The sequence below is a fragment of the Loxodonta africana genome, unplaced genomic scaffold (genome assembly GCF_030014295.1).
Source record: "Loxodonta africana isolate mLoxAfr1 unplaced genomic scaffold, mLoxAfr1.hap2 scaffold_423, whole genome shotgun sequence".
Taxonomy (NCBI): Eukaryota; Metazoa; Chordata; class Mammalia; order Proboscidea; family Elephantidae; genus Loxodonta; species Loxodonta africana.
In genome coordinates, this window is record NW_026975137.1 from 93,792 (window position 1) to 111,278 (window position 17,487).

Below are 17,487 nucleotides of genomic sequence, written 5' to 3' on the forward strand. Positions count from 1 at the left end.
TTAGTGTTTCATTTAGAACAAGTCTGGTGGCGATGAATTCTCTTAAGCGTCCTTCACCTGAGAATGTCAGTATTTTTCCTTTACTCATGAAGGAAATAACAGCCTATAGAACACTGGGTTAATGTTTCTTTTCTTTCAGTGTTGAAAAAATGTTGTTTTCACAGCCTTTTGGCCTCCATGGCTTCTGATGATGAATACAGAGTCATTCCAATTGTTTCTCCTGTGTGAGATGAGTTGTTTTCTCTCTAGCTTCTTTGAAGATATTTTCTTGGTCCTTGTTATTCCACAAATGACAGTGAGGCATTTGGGCGTAAAATTATGTGAGTTTAACTTGTTGGAGTTTGCATAGCTTGTTGAATCTGTAAGTTTATGTCTTTCAACAAATTGGGAAAGTGTTGAGCCAGTATTTCTTTAGATACTTTTTTCTACACCACATATTTTCTCTACACCTTATGGAATTCCAGTAAATAAATGTTAGATATTTTTGGATTTTTTTGAGGCTCTGTTCATTTTTTTTTTCAATATTTGTCCTCTGTTTTCAGATTGGATATTTTCAATTGAACTATTTTCATCTCATTGATCCTTTTGTCTGTCAACAGCATTCCGCTGATCAAGTGAATTTTTTATCTCTATTTTTCCTGTCTAAAATTTTCATTCGTGAATGGTTTCTATGTATTTTTCTATTTTTCTAAGGTGTGCCCGTTACTTCTTTGAGCGTGGTTAAAGTAGCTTTTTAAAGTTTTTGTCTATGATTCCAAGACTATGTCTTACTTCAATCTTACAGAAAATGTTGATGTTGTTTGTTTTAGCAATCACTTGACCCAGTTATGTTCAGGCTGCAGGTTCTTTCCCAACTTCTGGATGCTGTGGCTCAGATGTCAGTTCAGATTTTGAAGACTTTGCGATGATATTTGGTTGTAATCTATGGGAGTGTCACTCAGTCTGGGACCTTGTTGGTGTTCTAACCCATAATGCAGTTCTCAAAGGATTGATCTACTTCTTGGAGTCAGAGCAAAGCATATGCAACTATGGGAGTGGAGGGGGGTATGAAAAACAACTTTATGGTATCCCTCTCTTGAGCCACCTGGTCTCTGTCTCTCTGAGGCTCTCTGATGTCTGAGCAGCTACCTTCCTTGTCCACTGGCAAGAATGTTGGGGCTTTAATCTCTTCATTCTGCCGTGCAATTAAGTGACTGGGTCTGCCTATGAGGCCAAATATTGGTAAGATGGAGAAAATGTAACAGAGATTCCTCTATATTATTTGGTCCTTATATACTTAGGTCAGAGAGAAGGCACACTGTTTCTGGTGATACTTCCAAACAGGTGTGGAGAAAAAGGCATTAACAGGTGGATAGCTGCATACTAGGTGTTACGGATTAAACTCTGTCTTCCCAAAATGTATATATCAGCTTGACTAGGCCATGCTTCCCAGTATTGTGCGATTATCCACCATTTTGTCAGCTGGTGTGATTTTCCAATGTATTGTAAATCCTACCTCTAGGATGTTAATGAGCGAAGATTTGAAGCAGTTATGTTAAGGAGGCAGGGCTCAATCTACAAGATTAAGTTGTGTTTTAAGTCAGTCTCTTTTGAGATATAAAAGAGAAAAGAGCAGAGAGACAGGGGGACCTCAGTACCACCAAGAAAGAAGTGTCAGGAGCAGTGCATCCTTTGGACCTAGGATCCCTGTGCTGAGAACCTTCTTGTCCAGGGGAAGATTGGTGACAAAGACCTTCCCCTAGGAGTGACAGAGAGAAAGTCTTCCCCTGGAATTGGCACCCTGAATTTGGACTTATAGCCTCCTAGACTGTGAGGGAATAATTTTCTTTGTTAAAGTCATCCGTTTGTGGTATTTCTGTTACAGGAGCACTAGATATCTAAGACACTAGGTACCAGGAGATGTACATTTCCCAGCTCTTTCACTCCCAGGGCCACTATGACTAAGTAGCCATTGCCATAAATCCATGTGAGCAGACTATTCTGATTACTGCTTTGACTCTACTGTCTGTTATGGTAACCACACCCACCTTGTCTTTGTTGATTGAGTGCCACCACTTGGCTGCTACCACCACGGGGTCCAGTCAACTGCATTGTAGTTAGGTGTCTTAATTCAGTTAGGGCAGTTCTCACTGTGGACTCTTACTTACATAAAATAGCAACCACAGAAGTCTTCAATAATGCTGGGGCTTGCTGCACAAATTTGTACCTCACCGCTATGGTACAAAGAAAGCCCTCTGGGCACTCCGTGTGTGGGTCTGTGGGTCCAGCCTAATAAATCCATTCTAACCTGCCAGTTTCCCTCAGCCTTTGGTTACCTTCTCCTACAGTATACAATGGCAGATCTGCCATTTCCACTTGATTTATTGTAGGCCACCACTTAATCCATGCTTCAGTAAACCAACCAAATAAACTATGACGTCCTTTTCTAACCTCTCAAGCTGAAACACTGAATGAAGAATCTATGCTTCCTGGGTCTATATCAATAAACTCAGACTAATCCACCTTTATGTTGCTTGCACCATTATCCCACACCCATAATAGCCATTCCCACACATGTTCACCAGGTTTCTGTATGTATGTATGTATTAGAAAAATCAAGCAGTTCTTTTGGAGTTTAGCATACCTTCTCCTGGGTCACACTTCATAGTTCACCTTTTGGGGCTTGTTGGGACTGAAGTCTAGGTATAGGTCTAGAAGCAAAAATGGGCAGTGGCAGTGGGATGTTCAGCCGTGTCTTATAAGACATCTGCCTAAGGTGATGCCCCAGGCAATGCCCCAGATACCACCCCAGGAGATAACTCAAACAAGACACTTCAGGCACAGCTGAGGGTAATCTCATTAGATGGAGGTGGAAGGGATAATTGTTTTACTGGGAAGGGTGCCTTAGCAGGCAAAATTAGAGAATCTCTTCAGATGGGAGTAAGAGGTCTGGTTCTGTTAGGAAGAGCGATTCAACAGAAATTGGAGGTTCATTGTCCCCCGCTTCCTGACTGTCTGCCCATATGTCCTCATCCCAAGTTTCAGGATCCCATTTCTTCCCAATCAGTGCCCTCACTCTAACTTCAGACACCATTTGAGGCTGGATATTCAACTGGCGCTTTAATTCAGTCACTCTTATGATAAGAATCTGAGTTTATTTTTGGCAGCATTAGCCTTGTTACTATAAGAAATATGGTTTTCTTTCTGGGCACAAGTGGCAGCTTTCAGATCTTGTATGTGGTGCTTCAGCTTTGAGCCCATTTCTTTCATTCACCAGTGTGACTAGCAAAAGCAGGACTAACCAAGCAGCTTCCTTATTATTCTTATTCTGACAAAATTATAGAAAAGTATCAAATATGTAATCAGGCAGAGCCTTGTCTCTCACAAATATTTGATCCAGTGGTAGTAGTATTTTGCGTATTTCTATTGTCACCTCCCACCATGGATTAGCAATAGCCTGTTTACTACTGGAGACAGTCATCAGTGCCTTTAAGACTAGCCAGACTTGAGAATCAATTCAGAAAACTCATCCTTAAGATTTGGTTCCTCTAGAACCACAGTAGGTACCAAATGTCTTAGCTGGGATCTCTAGAGATGCAAAACTAGTGAAGAGAATATATATATATGGAAAACCTAGTCGCATAATGGTTAATAGCTATAGCTGCTAACCAAAAGGTTAGCAGTTCGAATCCACCAGGCGCTCCTTGGGAACTCTGTGGGGCAGTTCTACTTTGTCCTGTAGGGTCACTATGAGTTGGAACCGACTCGATGGCAATGGGTATATATATATACACACACACACATACACACATACATATATATATGCATACATATGTTAGTTGTGGCTGTTAGATGCCATCGATCCTGTGTAAAACAGAATGAAACACCGCCTGATCCTGAACCATCCTCACAATCATTGCTATGTTTGAGCCCATTCTTGCAGCCATTGTGTCAGTTCATGTTGTTGAGCGCCTTCCTCTTTTTTTCTGACCCTCAGCTTTTCCAAGCATGATGAGCCTCTCCTGGGACAGGTCCCTCCTGAAAATATGTCCAAGGCACGTGAGACGAAGTCTCGCCATCCTTGCTTCTAAGGTGCATTCTTGGTGTACTTCTTCCAAGATGGTTTTGTTTATTCTTCTGGCAGTCCATGGTATATTCAGTATTCTTTGCCAACACCATATTTTAAATGAATCAGTTCTTCGGTTTTCCGTATTCATTGTCTAACTTGCTCAAGCATGTGAGGTGATAGAAAATATCATGGCTTTGCTCAGGCACACCTTAGTCCTCAAAGTGACATCTTTCTTTCTCAACACTTCAAGGAGGTCTTTTGCAACAGATTTGCCCAATGCAATACATTGTTTGAATTCTTGACTGCTGCTTCTGTGGGCATTGATTATGGATTCAAGTTAAATGAAATGCTTGATGACTTCAGTATTTTCTCTGTTTATCATGGTGTTGCTTACTGGTCCAGTTGTGAGAATTTTTGTTTTCTTTATGTTGAGGTGTAATCCATACTGAAGGCTGTAGTGGTTGCTCTTCATCAGTAACTGCTTCAAGTCCTCTTTACTTTCAGCAAGCAAGGTCGTATCAGCTGCATATCATAGGTTGTTAGTGAATCTTTCTCCAAAACTAATGCCATGTTCTTGTTCTTCGAGACCAGCTTCTCAGAATGTTTGCTCAGCATACAGATTGAGTAAGTATGGTGAAAGGATACCACCATGACACATAACTTTCTGATTTTAAACCACACGGTATCCCCTTGCCCTACTCAAATGACTGCCTCTTGGTCTATGTAGATATTCCGCATGAATACAGTTAAGTGTTCTGGAATTCCCATTCTTTGCTAAGCTATCCATAATTTGTCGTGAGCCACACAGTTGAGTGTGCTTGTATAGGAAACAAAAATAGGTAAACATCTTACTGATATTCTCTACTTTCAGCCAAGATCCATCAGACATCAGAAATGATATCCCACGTTCCATGTCTTCCTCTGAATCCAGCTTGAATTTTTGGTAGTTGCCTGTCTGTGTACTGCTGCAACTGTTTTTAAATTATATTCAGCAAAATTTTTCTTGCGTGGGATGTTAATGACGTTGCTCGATAATTTCCGCATTGCGTTGGACCACCTCTCTTTGAAATGGGTACACATATAGATCTTTTCCAGTCATTTGGTCAGGTAGCTGTCTTCCAAATATATTGGAATAGTCAAGTGAGCGCCTCCAGCACTGCGTCCCTGTGTTGAAACATCTCATTTGGTACTCCATCAGTTCCTGGAGCCGTGTTTTTTGCCAATGCCTTCAGTGCAGGTTGGAGTTCTTCCTTCAGTACCATCAGCTCTTGATCCAATGCTACCTCCTGAAATGGTTGAACGTCGACCAATTCTTTTTGGCGTATTGAGTCTGTGTATTCCTTCCGTCTTCTTTTGATGTTTCCTGTGTTGTTCGATATTTTGCCCATAGAATCCTTCCTTCAGTATTGCACCTAGAGGCTTGAATATTTCCTTCAGTTCTTTCAGTTTGAGAAATGCCAGGTGTTTTCTTCCCTTTTGGTTTTCTAACTCCAGATCTGTTCACATTATTATTATCATACTTTGTCTTCTCCAGCTTCCCTTTCAGGTATTCTGTTGAGCTCTTTTACTTTATTTTTCCTTCCATTCTCTTTAGCTACTGTACATTCAAGAGCAAGATTCAGAGTCTCTTGTGACATCCTCTTTGGTCTTTGCTTTCTTTCCTGTCTTTCTAATGACTTTTTGTTTTTTTCATATATGATGTCCTTGCTATCATCCCACAACTAATCTGGTCTTCGATCATTAGTGTGCAGTGCATCAAATCTATTCTTGAGATGGTCTCTAAATTCAGGTTTGATATACTCAAGGGCATACTTTGACTCATGGACTTGTTTTAATTTTCTTCAGCTTCTACTTGAACGTGAATATGAGCAACTGATCATCTGTTCTGAAGTCAGCCCCTGGCCTGATTCTGACTCATGGTATTGACCTTCTCCATCATCACCTTCCACAAATTTGATTCCTATCTATTCTGCCTGGAATGGTTCACGAGTATAATCACCATTTATGTTCCTGACGAAAGGTATGTGCAATGAATAAGTCATTGGTCTTGCCAAATTCTATCATGTAAGCTTCATTGTCATTTCTATCATCAATACCTTATTTTCCAACTGCTGATTTGTCTGCTTTGTTTTCAACTTCGCATTCTAATTACGTAATTATCAGTACATCTTGATTGATGAATGCATCACGTTTGATCAGTTTCAAACTGCGGAACTTGGTAAAAACCTTCAACCTCTTCATCTTTCACATTCATAATTTGTGTGTAAATTTGAATAATAGTCTTATTAACTGGTCTTCCTGGTAGGCCTGTGAATATTATCCTATTGATCGTAGTGTTCTACTTCAGAAAAGATCTTGAAATGTTCTTTTTATCGATGAATATGATGCCGTTCTCTTCAGTATCTCAATCCTGGCATAGTAGAACATATCATTGTCTAGTTTAAAATGTCCAAAACCAAGCTATTTCAGCTCACTAATGCCTTGGATTACTGACCTTTATGCATTCCATTTCATTTTTGATGACTTCCAATTTCCCTAGATTCATACTTCCTTCATTTCACGTTCTGATTATTAAAGGATATTTGCATCAGTTTCTTCTCATTATGAGTTGTGCCCCATCAGGAAACGTCATTAAAGTGGGATCTACTTTGAGAAGGTAGCTCTTCCCCACTCATATTTTGAGTGCCTTCCAACCTAAGGGGTTATCCTCTGTCATTCAATCAGACAGTGTTCCAGTACTATTTGTAAGATTTCACTGGCCAGTTGTTTTTAGAAATAGGTCACTAGGTCCTTTTTCCTAGTCTGTCTAAATCCAGAGCTCCACTCAAACCAGTCTACCATGGGTGAACATGGTGGTATTTGAAATACCGGTGGCATAGCTTCTAACATCACAGCAACATGCAAGCCACCACAGTACAACAAACTGACAGAAGAGTGGTGGGAGTTAAAAATAGGAAGAACCAAAAAGAGTGCTTCTTCCATGTCTGCTGATTTAGAGGAACCATGAGAAATTGTCAAGTGAAGAGTGATTCAGAGAAAAACATGGGTAGAGTGTGACCTAATTTCCATAAAAACAAACAAATGAATGTACTTACATGTGTCCCGGCAAAAAGAAGTGTGTAAAAGGGTACATATGTATCTTTGGACACTGGACACTTTGGGGGAGCAGGTACAATATACTTATGTGGGGATGGCTCTTATTATAACTTCTGTATACAAATCTCTTGTTAAATGTGTTATAAGAATGTAAAACTTTTTAAAGTTTAATAACATCATAGGTGTATGTGTGTGTATTTGAAACCTTTTTTTTTTTTTGACTATTTGATATATGTGTTTTTTCGTTATCTAGTGTGGCTATAGCAGAGATTCCACAAGTGGATGCCTTTAACAAACAGAAACTTATTCTCTCACAGTTTAAGAAGCAAGAAGTTTGAAGTCAGGGCACCAGCTCTAGGAGAAAGCTTTCTCTCTTTGTGGCTCTGGGGGAAAGTCCTTGTCATCCATCTTCCCCTGGCCTAGGAAATTCTCAGCGCGTGGACGCTGGGTCAAAAGGACATGCTCCACTCCATGCACTTCTTCCTTGGTGGTATGAGGTCCCTCTCATTTCTGCTCACTTTTCTCTTTGTATCTCAAAAGAGACTGACTCAAGACTCACCCTTATCCTGTAGATTGTGTCCTCCCTCATTAACCTAACTGCCTCTAATCCCGCCTCATTAACATTACAGAGGTTAGAATTTACAACACATAAGTAATCACATCAGATCACAAAATGCAGGACAACCACACAATACTGGGAATCATGGCCTGGCCAGGTTGGCACACATTTTGGGGGACACTATTCAATCCATAACAATAGAGAAAACACTGTCTTCAATGCCAGATTCAGAGACTTTTATCCATCTATGAAGGGCAAACACAGAAATTGAACAAAATTCAGACCAGCGAATTATTGCTTGCTCTTGTAACTAATGACTTCTTCTGGTCTCTATGCCTCGAAATGGCCAAAAAGAATTCTGTGAGGATTAATGCAGTTATTGCTAAAACATCTACTGAATTTGCATGTCTACAGGTAAGGAAGAATACTTGATTCGTTAAGTAACACAGGGACCCTTAGACTATTGTTCTCCTTCTCTGATATGCCACTATCACCTTCTCCCCTTGTTGCTCTCCTGAAAAACCCACACTTGTATATTCTAGGCTTTTTTTCAGGATTGAATTTGCAGGAAGTTGAAGATATATCTTTGAAAGATAAAGAAGACTTTGGCCACATTGTCTTTAGACAGTCGAACTTCCCAGCCAACCTCTGTGCAGGATGGGAATTCACAATCCCTCCTACTCAGTACCTCTGAGCAGGACGGGATTTCTGTTTCATTATCAGGAGACTGTGGAATTCACCCCTCTTCAGAAAACTTACTTTCCTTTGCCTCAAACTGTCCCTCTCAGGATCTGTCACGGTCACTCTGAGAAATTCACATGGGCAGCCTGTATGGAAGTGCCCATCCTAGAGGCCCTGCCCTCCCTTCCTTGCTCCATAGGGATTCCTCTGACACTTGGGGTCACATCTCCCAGGGAGTACACACCTCTGGCACTTCCAGGGATTCCCAGGCCCTGGGATACTGTGGATGGGACTTGGAACTCAATCTGTTTCTTCCCATCCTCACCTTTGGTTATCTGTGTTCTGTCTTCACCAGATTTAGGAGGCCTTGTCTTCTCTTTGCTCGTTTCATCTCAGTCAGGCTTTTCTATTCCAACTCTCTGATCTCAGAACAGATCAGGTTAGACCACAGAAAAGAGAAAGACCAAGCAAACATCACTGATCTGTGCAGAAGCTGCTGGGAAGGGATTCGATTCTCATTGGTTTAGGGTTTTATGCCCGCTGCTCACCGGCAGGCAGGTTCCCCCCAGAGTCTGGCTTCTGTCTGGTACCTTGTACTACAAAGAACTCAGTGACCAGCCCACCTTCACAATCACACCTCCCTTAGAGCTATCTTTGCAGAGGCTCTTTCTCAGACTTCCATGTCCCACTGAAATCCCATTTCTCTTTCCTTACAAACATTATGCTCATTCTCAGGGCCCTGAGACCTCATCTGCAGGTGAGTCTTGTCCTCTTCTCTCCTTGGCGGGGGAAGCTTTTGAGTGGACCTCATGTCTTCGGACAGCTATCCTGGGGCTTCTTCCACCCTGGTGCCGTAGGGCTGCATCTCTCTTTGTACTAGAGGGGGCGTGGAAGGGGCACAAGGCTAAAAGAGGATGGATTTTCCAGGTGAGGTGGGTTTAAGAAGCCTGAATGAACTTCTTCCCTGAAGGGTGCATATTTTGCAGTCCAGACATCCTGCTTCTCTCAGTCTAAGAGTCCTAGCACGTCTTCAGGTGCTTTCTCCTTTGACCTTGAGGCCATGCCTGCAATCTCTGCAGCCAGGTCACCCACATGTGTAGCAGCACCAGTAGGTGTGGTAGCTTCTTCAGCCCCTGTCTCCTGCTCCAGATGCTCCTGGAGGTGCCTGGCTCTTCTTGCCAGGACTCCAGGATGCTGACCAGGGACTCAGTGTTGGTTAAAGGATGTCGGCCAGTGACCACGTGTCCTCATTTCCTTTGAAGGCTTAGGCTAGTTGCCTGGGCAGAAGACAGCCAAGGTCAGTCTGAGCCTAGACACCTAGTGACCGACCTGTGACACTGCAGCGAGTGATAGATGTTAATTTCCATACTCAGGTATCCGCAGGTGGCGGACTCAGAGTGGTCGGAGGTGAAGTGTAACTAGAGATCACACAATCATGAGGGCACGGGCCAAAGGTCAGGGAAAATAGCTGAGGTCGTGGAGCTCTAGCGGAGCCAGTCTAGGGCACAGGCCTCCCTCCTGTATGTGGCAAAGAGGCGATCCATATGCCGCCATGCGCAGACTCTGGACTGCTGGGGCCCTGGATGCCCGGATTTCGGCCTTGTCTTTGGAGAAGTGACGCGCATGCACTGTGCCACCGGGGGCTGTGCCCCAACAGAAGCAAAATCTTGACAATACGGGCTTCAGTTGACTTTGCCTGTGCTCTCCTTTGGCTGAGTGACTTCGTGTGTTTCCTAGCAGGTGAAGACATTCGTTGAGAGAGGCAATTTCCATGCGTGCAGGCAAAGTGTGTGCTGAGATGATGAGTTGCTGGAGACCAGGGTGGACTCTTCAGACCCAGAATAGGCCTCTGGCAGGTATGTGTCAATGTTTTCTGCCCATGGCACTCACCCGGGTATTTGCATAGAATGTTATCAGCGGAATTAGTAGTCTCCGGAGAGGCTGCCCCGTGTCAGCAAGCTTCACCTGGCCAGGGTCCACCCGTGATGTAGCTCCCCAATCAATGACTACTCTCTAGACCTTCCAGATAGACTAGCAGATCTTCTCTGCCCATGGGCAACCAGTAGAGCCAGAGGCCTTCTCCCTTTGCTCTTTCGTCTCTAGGCATTCTATCAGGCACTCCAAGCTGTGAAGTGCATGGGGGGAGAAAGAAGAGATTTCAGAGAATGAACACATACAGAGAGAGAGGCAAGAGATGGTGAGTGGGGATGTCTTGCATACTGATATCCTGAGGAAAGTGGGAAAATTGGACCCTGGCTTGCTCTGCCAATGCCGTGAAGCAGTCCGCACCAGGGGCTCCCTTGTGCCTGCATAGCCTTTCCCAGGGTGTGCTCAAATCCTTTGGCCACTAGGTGTCCTAGGTCACAATGGAGGACCCTGTGTCATCTGCCTGGTGGACTGGATCTCTGCCATTGGCTAAGTCTTGTCACCAGGCCCATCATAAGCTCTGCCCACTCTTCCGGTGGGGAGACTCTCTCCATGGTGATGGCAAAGAAACCTTAGTCCCGCCCACCTGGCCTTGACTTCACCTACCTGGCCTGCTGACCCTCACCCAGACCTCTGTGTGGATGAAAATGAATGTCCACCAGTGGCCCAGTGTCAGCGTCTGGTATAAAGGATTCGGGACGTTTCCTGAGGCAGAAGGCAGCCTACGTCTGCGGGTACCTGGAAGTCTAGTGACTTGTGATGCTGCTGCCAGTGAGAAATGGTGACTCCCACACTCACATATCCCCTGGTGGCAGAATGATAGTGATGGGTGGAGAAACATGGCTCCGGAGCACATGTTCAGTGGGGCACCGGCCAAATGTCAGGGCCAGGAGTGGACGTCGTGGAGCTGCATGGCGTGCCAGTGAAGGGCCCAAGGATTTCTCCAATGAGGCAAAATGCAGATCAAGCCAAGGAACACAAAGATAAAGCAGCTGAAGAAATTAAAAAGGTTACTCAAGAACATAGTTAAAAATTTAATAAGCTGCAAGAAACCATAGAGAGACTGCAATCAGAGATTCAGAAGATTAACAATAAAATTACAGAGTCAGAAAACTCAATAGAAAGTAATAAGAGCACAATTGAGGAATTGGAAGGCAGAATTACTGAGATGGAAGATCAAACTCTTGGGACTAATATATTTGAAGAGAAAGCAGATAAAAGAATTTTAAATGAAGAAATCCAAAGAATCATGTGGGACTTTATCAAGAGAAATAACTATGAGTGATTTCAGTACCAGAACAGGGAGGGCTAACAGAAAATACAGAGGGAACTGTTGAAGATTTGTTGGCAGAACTTCCCTGATATCATGAAAGATGCTCATCGAATTCCACATACGGTAGATCTCAAAAGAAAGTGACCGAGACACATAATAATCAAACTTGCCAAAATCAAATATAAAGAGAATTTTAAGAGAGGCTAGGGATAAAGGAAGTCACCAACAAAGGAGAGTAAATAATAAAAAACTTGGACTACTCAGCAGAAATCATGCAGGCAAGAAGGCAAAGGGATGACTTACACAAAATATTGAAGGAAAAAAATTGCCAGCCAGGAATCAAACCATAACCCTGGCCCTCTGGCCTTCGGGCCCTCTGGCCTTAGCCCTCTAACTCTAGCCCCTAAGCCCTGAGCCCCAAAGCCCCTAAGACCCTAAGCCCTTAGGTCCTAACCCCCAAGGCCCTAAACTCTAACCCTAACCCAAACCCTAACCCCTATTCCCTAAACTCTACAACCTAAACACCTACACCCCAAAACACTACACATCAAAACCCTACACACTAAACCCTATACTCTAAGCCTCAAACCCTAAACCCAAACCTCAAATCCCAAACCCCAAACCCTAAACCTAACCGTAAACCCTAAACCCTAACACCTAACCCTAACCCCTAACCACCCTAACCCTAATGACCCTAACCCTCGAACCCTAACCCTCTAACGCTAACATGAAACCCTAATCCGAAACCCTAACCCTCTAACTCTAACCTCTAACCCTAACCCTCTAACCCTAGCCCTAATCCTAACCCCAACCTCCAAACCTAACCCCAAACCCTAAACCTCAAATCCCTAGCCCTAAACCTAAGAATGAGCCTAAGCCTAACCCTATCACTTAACTCTAAACCCTAAACCATAACACTTAAAACCCTAACACCCTTAGCCCTAACACATTTAACCCTAACACCCTAAACGCCAAAACCCTAAACACTAACACCCTTAACTCCAACCCCTAACCCCTAAACCCTAAGCTTAAACACTAAACCGTCTAACCCTCTAACCCTAATACCCTAAACCCTAACCCCAGCCCCCAGCCTTAACGCTCACTCTAAGCCTTAAACCTTAAGCCCTAAACCCTAGGCTCTAAGCCCTAAGCCCTAAACTCTAAATCCTAAAACCCTAAACTCTAAGCCCTAAGCCTAACCCTCTAATCCTAAACCCTAAAACCTTACCCCAAACCCATCCCAAACCCCTAAACCTGAACCCCTAAGCCCTAGCCCTAACCCTAATCCTCTAAGCCTAACCCTCTAACCCTAACTCTCTAACCCTAACCACAACACCAACCCCAACCTCTGAACCCAAAAACCCTAACCCCCTAACCCCAAGCTTCTGAACCCTAAGCCTAAACCCTCTAACCCTAAATCCTAACCTTCACCCCCTCACACCCTCACCTTCTCACTCCCTCACTCTATAATCTTCTCAACTTCTAACCCCCTCACCCTCTAACCCCTCACCCTCTAACTCCCTCAATCTCTAACCCCCAACCCTCTAGACCCCAACCCTCTAACACCCACCCTCTAACCCCAAACCACATATCCCAAACAGACCCAACACCAACCCCAACCCTAAACCTAAACCCTGACCCCTAAAACCTAAACCAAACCCTAACGACTAAACCCCAAAACCCTAAACCCCAAACTGCAACCCCTAACACCTAACCTTAACTCCAAACTCTAACCTCAAACCCTAAACCTAACCCTAACACCTAACCCCAACCAAAAAACCCTAACCCTAAACTCTAACCCCAAACCCTAACGACCCTAACTCTAACAACCCTAACCTTAACATCCCTAAGCCCAAACCCTAACCCTTTTTGTTAGCAGCCATAGCACTTAACCACTAGCCACCAGGGTTTCCATGAGCAGTCACAGGAATAGACACATGCACACCCGTGTTCACTGCAACATTATTCACAGTTGCAAAAAGATGGAAACAACCTAAGTGCTCGTCCACAGAGGAATGGATAAACAAACTACGGTACATACACAGTGGAACACTACACGACAATAAAGACCAATGATGAATCTCCGAAACATCTCACACCATGGATGAATCTGGGGCGCATCACACTAAGTCAATCACAAAACGTCATATACAGTAAGAGACCACTATCATAAAAACTCATGAAAACATTTACGCACAGAAACAATCCTTGATGTTCACCAGGGAGACGAAGAGCGGGTAGAGAAAAGCCAACTAAACAATAACCAAAAAAACCAAACCCACTGCTGTCGAGTTGATTCCAGCTCATAGCGACCCTACAGGACAGATTAGAACTGCCCCCATAGAGTTTCCAAGGAGTGCTTGGTGGATTCGAACTGCAGACCTTTGGTTAGCACCGGTGGCTCTTAACCACTACGCCACCAGGGTTTCCAACCAAACAACAGATCGGTGGTAACTCTGGCGAAGGAAAGACGGTACACAAGACTGGGGAATCAATCTCAGCCTCACTCTAACCCTAACCCTAAACCACTTGTGCCCGAGCCTAGTAACCCCAGCCCTAACCCCAACCCCCAACCACCTAAAACCTGTACCCCTAAACCTAACTCCCAAACCTCTAACCCCCAAACCTGGACCCCTAACACCAAACCCTAACCCCTAACCCTAATCCTCTAACCCTTCTGCATCTCTGGGCCTCTCGACTCTCCGTCTATTTTCTTCCTCCAAATCCTACTAACACTCAGTGGAATTTTGAAGTTTGAGCTGTGCTTTGCTTCTTGTTGTCTCCACCGGTCCCATCAAGGCACTGCATCATTTGCTCTGCTTCACTATTCAGTTCCAAAACCATGGCTTAGAATCGCCTGACACTGGACTTCAGCGATTCGGTGCAAGGCCGCGAGAGGGCGCGCGCACCGCCGGTTCTGTTCTGCCCACCAGGCCCTCTGAGCATGGGAACCTCCTGGACCTAAGCCCGGACGACCTGGGTACCGCTCCAGTGGCGACAGCAGAAGCTTTTCTTCCCGAGGGACCCAACGCCCCAGGGCGCTCTCTCAATACTCCCGTTAATGCTATGATTATCCTAACCCACTCCTTCTGTGCGACCTAGTGGGTCCTCTACCAGGTCCAGCCTTCACGACCCGCACCCCCCTGCCGTGGTCATGTACAGGAACCTGCAGGGCCGCGCCCTCCCCGCCCAAGCTCTGCCCCTCCATACCCTGATGCCCTGCAGGCCTCTACTAGGTACCCGCCCAGGGGAGAGTTGTCGCCCCGCACGGGTCGGGGGACACGAGGGAACATTCGGAAACCACCCCCAGGCACGAAGCCGACTGCCGGATTGCCGGTATTGAGACCATGTGAGCAGGGCTGCCCCGCCAACTGGAGCCTGCAGGACATCACTCACGTTTGTCAGCTTCTCACCGCCCTCTGGGCTCCGGGTCCCAGAGCAGCCAATCCCCCGGGGGGGGAGGGGGGGCGGTCCGTCCGCAGGTGCTGGAAGATCGGGTTGGTGCCCATGGCCGGAGCGCTTAAAACCCTTAGAAACCCTCATAAACCGTCAGCTCCAGACTTTCAAATGTCAGCCTGAGAGACACCTAATCTCCAACCTAAAAAAAAAAAACAAAACACACCCGTTGCCATCGAGTCAATTCTGACTCATAGCGACGCTATAGGACAGAGTAGAACTGCCCCACAGTTTCCAGGGAGCGCCTGGTGGATTCAAACTGCCAACCTTTTGGCTAGCAGCCTTAGCACGTAACCACTACGCCACCAGGGTAACCCACTAAACCTACTGCCACCAGGGTAGAGGCTCCAAATCCCGCCAGTGTGAGGAACCCTCAAATCCCCTCAGCACCAGAGACCGCGTCCACAGCGACCGGTACACAGCGCCGCACAAACGTTTAAGTTAACAAACAACATGGTTGCTCAGGACCCCTTCCTGCTACCCCACCCCTGCCACGCAGAGGGGGAGCGGGACCCGGCATCCACACTGTTAACAGACACTGAATCGCTGCTGCATCCACAAGGAGTAGGATCCCCGCGCTGCTCCACAGATTCCCAGGACCCCTTCCTTTCCCGGTGGGGCCGCGCCGACGCCCCAGCCCCGAGAGTAGACCAGCCGGGCGCGGGCGCGGGCGCGGGCGCGGGCGCGGGCGCGGGCGCGGGCGCGGGCGCGGGCGCGGGCGCGGGCGCGGGCGCGGGGTGCCTCAGCCTCCCAGGCACAGTGCCCAAAACAGTAAGGGGCAGCAGAGCCTTGGGCAGGGGATCCCTCTCTCCCCTGTCCGTGGCACCCTACGGAGTCTGGTGGGGGTGGGAGGAGGAATGGGGGCGAGTGCCCCGCCCTCAGTCTGGAATCTCACCCCCCCCGGGCGAACTCTGGGCCTTGGTTTCCCCCCTGGCACAGGGAGCAGGTGGGGGGCGGGGTGGGCAGGCCCCCATCCCCCAGCTTGGCCCGCAAACCCGCCCCGGGCAGAGTAGGGACCTGGGCGCAGCCCTGGACACGGCCTTTCTCCCCAAGCCCTTCAAGCCCCCAGGCCCGAGGGCACTCCGCAGCTGGATCCCGCGGCTGGACCCCCACCCCCGCCCCCCGCAAATCCACGGGGCTGCAAATTTTGCAGACCAGCTGCGTCTCCCGGGCCAGAGGCTCCCTCTCGCAGACCCTAGAGTGGCTGCGTCCGCCCGCCCCCGTGCCGCGTCCGCCCCTGGGGATCACTCGGGACGGGGTACGCCTGAGGGGGCGATGCGAGCTGCTAACCCAACGTCCGGACTCTCCAACCTCTGGAGCCCCCGGGATGCTGGCACTGGGACCCTCCCTCCTGGCGCCTTCCCTCCACACCTTCGAGGGGCCGGGCTTGTTCAGTCTGGGAGCCGGTCCCTCCAGCCAGGTGTCGGAGTTTCATACCTTTCAGAGAACACGGCAGGGAACGCAGCATGAACAGTATCCTCTCTAAGGCGCGCCATCCGGCCCGGGCCCCTCACCACCCGTCCCAGCACTTCCGGGAGTAACTGGCTGGACGGCGAGGAACATGGCTGCCGGCCCCGCCCAGCGGCCCGGGTGTGGGGCGGGCGTGGGGGAGTTGGGTCTCCAGAGGGGAGGGTGGGGTCTAGAAGCAAGGACAAGGCCTAGGTGTACGGGGTGAGGAGACAGGAGACGTCAGGAGAGGGCCCTCTCCGGCGCAGAGTTAAGTATTGGAGGTGCAACGGTTAAGTGCTTGGCTAACTGAAAGGTGGGCCGTTGGAACCCACCAGCTCAGGGGTTGAAAAGATCTGGAGATGGGCTCCCGTAAAGATTCTAACCAAACAAAATCCAAACCAGTTGCTGTTGAATCAATTCCAACTCATAGTGACCCTATAGGGCAGAGCAGAACTGCCCCATAGGGTTTCTGAGGCTATAAGTCTTTACAGAAGCAGACTGCCATGTCTTTCCGCAAAGAACCAACTGGTGGATTCAAACTGTCCACCCTTTGGTTAGCAGCCGAGCTCTTAACCACGGTGCCACCAGGGCTGCGCCATAAAGACTGCAACCTAGGAAACCTTGTGAGGCAATTCTAAGTTGTCATACAAGGTTGATATGAGTCAGAATCTCTTGATGGCACACGACCATGATTGTACTAAGAAAAATTCCTCCAGGGCATCTGTCTACATGACCCCTGAAGCACATATGCATGCACGCTATCAAAGCAGTGCGGCCAAAGACAGGAAATTGGAATAGAGACATTATAGAGTGGACAGTGAAAAGTGATTTCTGAGGGGCATGCAGCTCAAGCGGAGGAGGTAGCATACAACTAAATGCCCTTCTCCTTCTATTGTTCAATGGTCTTGAGAAAGAATGTGTCCCAGGAATTAACTGTAGCCCAGGAGAACTTGAAGACAGCAAATACAGAGGACTGGTGAGGATGCTTCTGCAGTGGTC

General features: G+C 46.8%; 1 long non-coding RNA gene across 1 annotated transcript in view; it reads left to right on the plus strand.

The window, feature by feature from the left end:
• LOC135229609 (uncharacterized) overlaps window positions 1–15,630 on the plus strand; it is a 58,978-nt gene extending 43,348 nt beyond the window's left edge. Inside the window, exons 3-5 of the long non-coding RNA XR_010320293.1 lie at window positions 5,894–6,068; window positions 10,122–10,240; window positions 10,488–15,630. This is a non-coding gene — a long non-coding RNA (uncharacterized LOC135229609). The remainder of the gene's footprint in view (window positions 1–5,893; window positions 6,069–10,121; window positions 10,241–10,487) is intronic.
• The last annotated feature ends 1,857 nt before the right edge of the window (window positions 15,631–17,487 follow it).